We start from the raw sequence: 8,778 nt of genomic DNA, 5'->3' as shown, positions 1-8,778 counted from the left end.
ATGTGCAAACGATCCCGGAATAGAATTTTGATGATTCCAACAGCTCCGTATGGTGATTTTGGACTTAGGAGCGTGATCGGAATTTTATTTGGAAGTCCGTAGTAGAATTAGGCTTGAAATGCCGAAAGTTGAATTTTTGGGAAGTTTGACCAAGGGGTTGAGTTTTTGATATCGGGGTCGAAATCCGATTCTGAAAATTTTCAAAACTCAGTAATGTCATTTATGACTTGTGTGCAAAGTTTGAAGTCATTCCGAATTGATTTGATGTGTTTCGACACAAGATATAGAATTTAAAAGTTCAAAGTTTATTGATTTTGATTTGAGGTACGATTCGTCGTTTTGATGTTGTTTGATGTAGTTTGAAGGCTCGACTAAGTTCGTATGGTATTTTGGGACATGTTGGAATAATTGGTTAAGGTCCCGAGGGTCTCGGGTGGATTTCGAAAGGTAAACGGAATGGATTTCGGACAAAGAGTACTGGAAATTTCTGTTGCAGAAATTTCTGTTGCAGAAATTCCGTGCGTGGAGCCAATTTTGGAAGCTTATATCTCGCAATTCATAAGGAATCAGAAAATGTGCAAAACATGAAAGTTGTAGTCGTATGATTATAGGTTCCAGAAAGTTAAACTATGCATTATTCGGACATTTGTACGGAAAGTTATGACTGATTGAATGAAGGCTGGTAGAGCAGTTTCGCCAGAAATTTCGCCAGAAATTTTGATGCATGCAGCCGACTTTGGGAGCTTATATCTCGCAATGCATAAGGAATCAGAATAATTGCAAAACACGAAAGTTGTAGTCAGTGGATTCTATTTTCCAGAAAGTTAAACCATTTATCATTTGGAAATTTGTACATAAAGTTAGGATCAATTGAAGTAAGACTGGTAGAGCTGTTTCTGGTAGACTTTTAGTGACGAAAAACGGACTTTTAGTGACGGATTGATAGAAACTTAAGGACCAAAAATGCTCATTTCATTCATTTCGTTTTGGATTTTTGGAGCACGGTTTTTGGGCGATTTTTGGGCGATTTTCACGGGAAAACATTGGGGTAAGTGTTCCTTATCCTATATTGATTATATTTCATGATTCCATACTCATTTACATCATGAATCCGTGAATTTATGGAAGAAAAATCAAGATTTTTGCAAAATCTTCCAAAAATGAAAATTTAAGATTTGGAGGTCGAGTTGTTATCGGATTTTGGTAAAATTGGTATGGGTGGACTCGTAATTTAATGGGTTGTCGGATTTTATAAGTTTCGCCGGATTTCGAGATGTGGGCCCTACGGGCAAATTTTGATCTAATTTCGGATTTTAATGAAAATATAATATTTTCTTATGAAAGTGATTACTATAATTTTTGTTGACTGTATCGAATTAATTATGACTAGATACGAGTCGATCGGAGTTAAAAATTCGAGGAAAAAGCATAATACTTGGTTTAATTGGAGCAAGTCGAGGTAAGTAACTTGTCTAACCTTGTGTGGGGGAAATTTCCCCTAGGATTGGTATTGATGTGATTATTGAAATGTGTTGAAAGTCGTGTGCACGAGGTGACGAGTGTGTACACGGGTTAAATTGCGAAAGATTATATTTTTAAATTGTGTAGATCACTGTTACGCATTTATTAAATTATTTTATCTTGTTATATTCTTCATCATTGATGTGAGATATATACTTCAAATTTGTTTGATCTTTTCTTACTAATTGTTTTACCTGTTTAGTTGAAACTTGGTTTCTTTTATTTTGTGCATTATTTGAAGGTTGATTTTCTTTAAATTAAATATTATTAATATGAAGTATTTGACATTTCTAAACTTGATATTGAAGCAATATAGTAAAGATTTTAAAATATTATTTTCCTAAATTATTTACTCCTGAATATTTTTATACTCATTGTGAGGGAGCCGTGAGCTCTTTATTGTGGAAGAATATTATTGATGAATTATTTTGACATGAGATGTGAGCTCTTTATTGTAAAAAAAAACTATTATTGATGATTTATTTTGGCATGAGCCGTGAGCTCTTTATTGTGGCAAACTATTATTGATGATTTATTTTGGCATGAGCCGGGAGCTCTTTATTGTGGAAAATTATTGTTGTTGAATTATTTTTGGCAAGTTAAATTATTTGAGCACTTGAGGTGCAAATTATGATATATTGTGATATTGATACGCATGCGGTGGTATAAGGTCTGGGTGTTGAAACGCATGCGGTGAGATAAGGGTGGCTTGATACGCGTGGCTAGTAGGAGAACTACTAGAAGTCATGCGGTGTGATAAGGGTGGTTAAAACGCGGGATGCTATTTCGGAAAAAATATTTTCTTTAAATAAATTGTGAAGGCTCCCGCGGTGATATAAGGAAATGAGATATTGTGAATGTATTTATGATTTGGGACTACGAGGCGGTACCTCGGGAGTGCCCTTGTTGATATTGATTTATGGCCGTAGTTGCCTTTGATTATTATTGTAATTTTCATAAAGTTGAAGGAAATTCTGTTTTGATTTTCACGAGATATTATTTGCAATTATTTGGTATCATTAAATGTGACATACTATTTGATTCATTTTCAATGTCATTTTATTTTACTACATTGATAAATATTTTACCATGCCATTATTATATTTCAGTAGGGCCTCACCTGACCTCGTCACTACTCTACCGAGGTTAGGCTTGGCACTTACTTGGTACCGCTGTGGTGTACTCATACTACGCTTCTGCACATCTTTTTGTGCAGATCCAGGTACATTTTACCAGCCTAGACGTCAGTGAGTTGCTTGCGCACGGAGACTTCGAGGTATATCTGCCAGCGTCCGTAGACTCCGGAGTCCCCTTCTATCATTTTATGTTGCTTCCTTATATTTTATTTAGACCTTGACATATAGAGACATTGAGAATAAATTCTTAGAAGCTTGTGACTTATTTCTACTGGGTTTTGGGAGTTAAAATTATTTGAATTGTAGTTTATTTATTTCAGATATTTATTATTATTCCGCATTGATAGGCTTACCTAGTCTTAGAGACTAGGTGCCATCACGATATCCTACGGAGGAAATTTTGGGTCGTGACAGCATTCCTTTGACTACAAAGAAAAGATCACAGCTAAGATTTCTTCCTGGACTGCAAAAAAGCTATCTTATGCTGGTCGTGTGCAACTAGTTTAGTATGTTATTTTTTGCATTCAAGCTTACTGGGCTCAATTGTTCATCTTACCTGCTAAGGTATTGAAAATGATAGAGGCACTCTGTAGAAGTTACATCTGGTCTGAAACTAACACAATAACCAGGAAGGCCTTAGTAGCATGGGAAAAGATATGTACTCCCAAGTCAGCTAGTGGGACTTAATCTCATAAACCTTCCTTTGTGGAACAAAACAGCAATTGCCAAAACTTGCTGGGACTTAGCACACAAACAAGACAAACTATGGATAAGAAGGATCAATGCATACTATATCAAACAACAACTACAACATATGCCAAAACCACAATAAGCAAGTTGGATGGTGAGAAGAATAATTGGATCAAGAGTAACTATACTGCAGACATAGAACTTAAATGATCACAACAAGAGCATTATTAGACAAATATACCTACAACTTTTAGGAGACTTACCAAGAGTTAGTTAGAAATGTCTAGTCTTCCACAATGCCGCCAGACCAAAGGCAGTCTTAACTATGTAGTTGTTGCTTCATGGACGATTGCCAACTAAAGATAGGCTAGCTAGCTGGGGTTTAACTATCATCCCTCAATGTGTTATGTGTCAAGGTCAGGATGAAGCAAGGGAGCACCTCTTTGTTAAATGCCCATACACTGCAGAACTGTGGGAGAAAGTCATGAAGTGGATTCAAAGTTCACATGTGCTCACCACCTGCTGGGACCAACACCTTCAGTGGATCATCAAGCAAGGAAAAGGGAAGTCCAAGAAGGCTAACATATTTAGAATGCTATATGCTGAGATCTCATATGCAATATGGATCGAAAGAAACACACGTATATTTGAACAAAGGTATCGAGGCAGTGATGTTCTTGTACGAGAGATAGCATATATCTGCAATGTTAGAGTAGCTACTCGAGCTAAGAGTTATATACAACAATTTTACCTAGGAACAGAGTGGATTCATTAGTGTTATCTCTAAATAGGTATGCTGTGTTTTGCTTTTTAAACATTGAGATAGTCAGCTGAGTTAGCTTGACTATGGACTTGTACAGTTCTTCTTTGGTGATTAATACAAAAGAAAGTTAATTACCAAAAAAAAAAAGATCTTAATATTAGTTCATCTTTTGTTTTGAATATTTAATCATAATTATAATTTTATCCACCATAAATTTTATTTTCAAAGAGTAAAAAGATTGATCTGACATTTTACTTTTAGATCTTTACATTTGCAGAATTATTAGCGGTATTGATCTTACCAACCATATTTCTTTCTCTTTCTCACATATTTATATTCTTAAATAATTTCTTAGTTGTTGTTTAATAATTTGGTATATTTTTCAATATTACACGATAAAATTGATTAAAAACTTTATTTGACTAGGAAAACAATTCGAATATTATAATATAAATATATTATCGTGGGGATATTATTTTTCTCAATTTCAACGCTTTATGCATTTTATTTAATATTACTTTTATTTTTTCTTGGTATTGGACATTATAGAGTGATAATATATTGCCAACGGAGGATTCTTATGAAATTGATTTTATTAAACCTTCCCACATATTTTAATAGACAAAAATGTTACAATTTTAAAAATTAGAAAAATTAACATAGAAGGTATTGTAGTCCAAAAAATAGTATCCTTTCCCTATGAATTCTTCTGTTTAATATTTTTGGGCTATTTTGATCTATCAATATTATATTCGTACTTTTATAATAATATAGGCTCTGCTTTTTCTAAATGAATTTGAACAATATAATACATTCTCAAATTAAATTAATAATAGGACATTATAATGCGTTTCAAATTAAATTAGTAATAACATTTTTTAAGAAGTATATCCTAAAAATAATAGGATTACATGACTAAAAATATGTCTTTATCCCGAAAGTAATTAAACTAAAAGAAAATCTAACGTGTTCCTAAAGGTATCAAGTTTACATTCTAACATGTAGTATTATATGTCTATGCCCGAAAATAATTATACTAAATCAGTAGAAAGAAATAGCCTTAATTACATCAAGCTTTCCATTAAATCAATAGGTTATATTGGTAAAAAAAATATTGAGATAAATATGGAGCTTTAAATAAATACGTACTCTAAATATGGTCTTCTTTCATTGTTGAAACCAAATTGTAAACATCATCCAAAAAAATAAATGGGTCCGATTAATTGCAGCACTTCATTCAAAAAAGGAGACAAAAATATTCTATACGATGTTGAATCACAATAATGTCATAACTAATGTGAAATATATAAACAACGAACAAAAGTAAACAAATAAATTAGATACACACAAACGAATTCCTAACGTGTAGTATATGTCCTAGAATTAATAGGATTAAAAGGCTAATATCTAGAATTTTGGTTATGTCCTTTTATTATGAGTTATTATACTTAATATTACAAGGTTATTTTTATAATCTGACATTGTATTCATGCTTTTATAATAACTAGTCATTATGCACGTGCGTTGCACGTAAATCTTTAGTCAGAACTCTTATGTGAAAGAACAACTAACTAAATATATCAATAAATTATTTACAAGATGAAATTATCATTGTAGAGTAATTGACGTGATAAAAATATGACAATCATTTTGAATCTAGAAATTAATGGTATTACATAAACAGAATACTTGAATTCAAAACGATATCGTCTTAACTTACAAATATGATAAATTTACTTAATTAGTCTCATCTACATTATTAGAACCACTTTATTGTCAAGTAAAAGAAAGATATTCATAGAAACTTTCCCCTGTATTTTTTTCCTTTAAGATTAGATTTTATATTTTAAAAATTGTTATTTAATTATTTTTTATTAATTAATTGTGATGACCCAAAATGTCATCTTTAAATTTAATAATTAATTTTGTATTCTAAGACCTCAAAAAGCACTATTTATTATTCCTCGACTTGTGTACGCAGTTCGTAAAATTTTCTAGAAAGTTTTGAGGTGAAAAATGGATTAAATATGAATTAGAGCTTTAAAACTCAACTTAGTTGACTTTGGTCAATATTTTGAGCAAACGGACTCGGATCAGTGTTTTAACAGTTCCGGTAGATCCGTATCATGATTTGAGACTTAGGCGTATGCCCGGAATCAAATTCCGAGGTCCCTAACTCGAGATAATGAATATTGATGAAAAATTAAAAGTTTAAGTTTAAATGGTGATCAGATGTCAAATTAGGTGCAAACGACGTCAGAATAGAATTTTATTTGGAAATTTTATTTGGAAATCCGTAGTGAAATTAGGCTTGAAATGCCAAAAGTTGATTTTTGGGGAAGTTTGACCGGGGGGTTGACTTTTTGATATCAAGGTCGGAATCTGATTCTGGAAATTGGAATAGGTCTGTTATGTCATTTATGACTTGTGTGCAAAATTTGAAGTCATTCCGAATTGATTTGATGTACAAGATATAGAATTTGAAAGTTTAAAGTTCATAGATTTTGATTTGAGGTGCGATTCATCGTTTTGATATTGGTTGATGTGGTTTGAAGCCTCGACTAAGTTCGTATGGTATTTTGGGATATGTTGGAATAATTGGTTAAGGTCCCGAGGGTCTCGGGTGGATTTCGGAAGGTAAACGGAATAGATTTCGGACAAAGAGTGCTGGAAATTTCGCTAGACTTTTCTGGTGCGTGGAGCCAACTTTGAAAGCTTATATCTCGCATTTCAAAAGCAATCCGAAAATTTGCAAAACATGAAAGTTGTATTTGTTTGAATCTAGTTTTCAGAAAGTTAAACCATTTATTATTTGAACATTTGTACAGAAAGTTATGACGGATTTAATGAAGGCTGGTAGAGCAGTTTCGCCAGAAATTTGGCCAGTAATTTCTGATGCGTGGAGCCGATTGTGGAAGCTTATATCTCGCAATTCATAAGGATTCCAAAAATTGTCAAAACATGAAAGTTGTAGTCATTTGATTCTAGTTTCCAGAAAGTTAAACCATTCATCATTTGGACATTTGTACATAAAGGTATGATCGATTGAAGGAAGGCTGGTAGAGCAGTTTCTAGTGGACTTTTAGTGACGGAAAATAAACTTTTAGTGACGAATCGAAGAAACTTAAGGACCAAAAATGGTCATTTCCTTCATTTTGTTTTGGATTTTTGGAGTACGGTTCTTGGGCGATTTTAGGCGATTTTTACGGGAAAACATTGGGGTAAGTATTCCTTATCCTATATTGTTTATATTTCATGATTCCATACTCATTTACATCATGAATCCGTGAATTTATGGAAGAAAAATCAAGATTTTTGCAAAATCTTTCAAAAACGAAAATTTAAGATTTGGAGGTCGATTTGTTATCGAAATTTGATAAAATTGGTATGGGTGGACTCGTAATTAAATGGGTTGTCGGATTTTGTAAGTTTTGCCGGATTCCGATATGTGGGCTCCACGGACAAAATTTGAGCTAATTTTGGATTTTATTGAAAAATGTAATATTTTCTTATGAAATTAATTACTATAATTTTTGTTCACTGTATCGAATTAATTATGTCTAGATATGAGTCGATCGAAGTCGAAAAAATCAATGAAAAAGCATAATACTTGGTTAAATTGGAGCAAGTTGAGGTAAGTGACTTGTCTAACCTTGTGTGGGGGAAATTCCCCTAGGATTGATAATTGTAATGTGTGGAAAATCGTGTACACGAGGTGACGAGTGTGTACACGGGCTAAATGTGAAAGATTATATTTTAAATTGTGTAGATCACTGTTGCGCATTAATTAAATTATTTCATTTTGTAATATTCTTCATTATTGATTTAAATTTTATATTTTTAAATTTGCTTGACCTTTTCCTGCTAATTGTTTTATCTGTTTAGTTGGAACTTGGTTTCTTTTATTCTGTGCATTATTTGAAGGTTTATTTTATTTAAATTAAATATTATTAATATGAAGTATTTGAAATTTTTAAACTTGATATTGAAGCAACGTATTAAAGATTTTGAAATATTATTTTCCTGAATTATTTACTCCTGAATATTTTTGTAAGATTTTCGTAATCATTATGATGGAGCAGTGAGCTCTTTATTGTGGAAAAATATTATTGTTGAATTATTTTGACATGAGCCGTGAGCTCTTTATTGTGGAAAAATATTATTGATGATTTATTTTGGCATGAGCCGTGAGCTCTTTATTGTGGAAAAATATTGTTGTTGAATTATTTTGGCAAGTTAAATTATTTGAGCACTTGAGGTGCAAATTGTGATATATTGTGCTATTGATACGCATGTGGTGGTATAAGGTCTGGGTATTGAAACGCATGCGGTGAGATAAGGATGTCTTGATACGCGTGGATAGTGGGGGAACTACTAGAAGTCATGCGGTGTGATAAGGATGGCTAAAACGTGGGATGCTATTTCAGGAAAAATATTTTCTTTCAAATAAATTGTGAAGGCTCCTGTGGTGAGATAAAGAAATGAGATATTGTGAATTTGTTTATGATTTGGGACTATGAGGCTGTACCTCGGGAGTGCCCTTGTTGATATTGATTTATGGCCGCAGTTGCCTTTGATTATTGTTGTGATTTTCTTAAAGTTGAAAAGAATTTTGTTTTGTTTCGACGAGGTATTTATTTGCCATCATTTGACGTAATTAAATGTGAC

The sequence above is a fragment of the Nicotiana tomentosiformis genome, chromosome 2 (assembly GCF_000390325.3).
Source record: "Nicotiana tomentosiformis chromosome 2, ASM39032v3, whole genome shotgun sequence".
NCBI lineage: Eukaryota > Viridiplantae > Streptophyta > Magnoliopsida > Solanales > Solanaceae > Nicotiana > Nicotiana tomentosiformis.
This window is presented reverse-complemented; position numbering follows the sequence as displayed.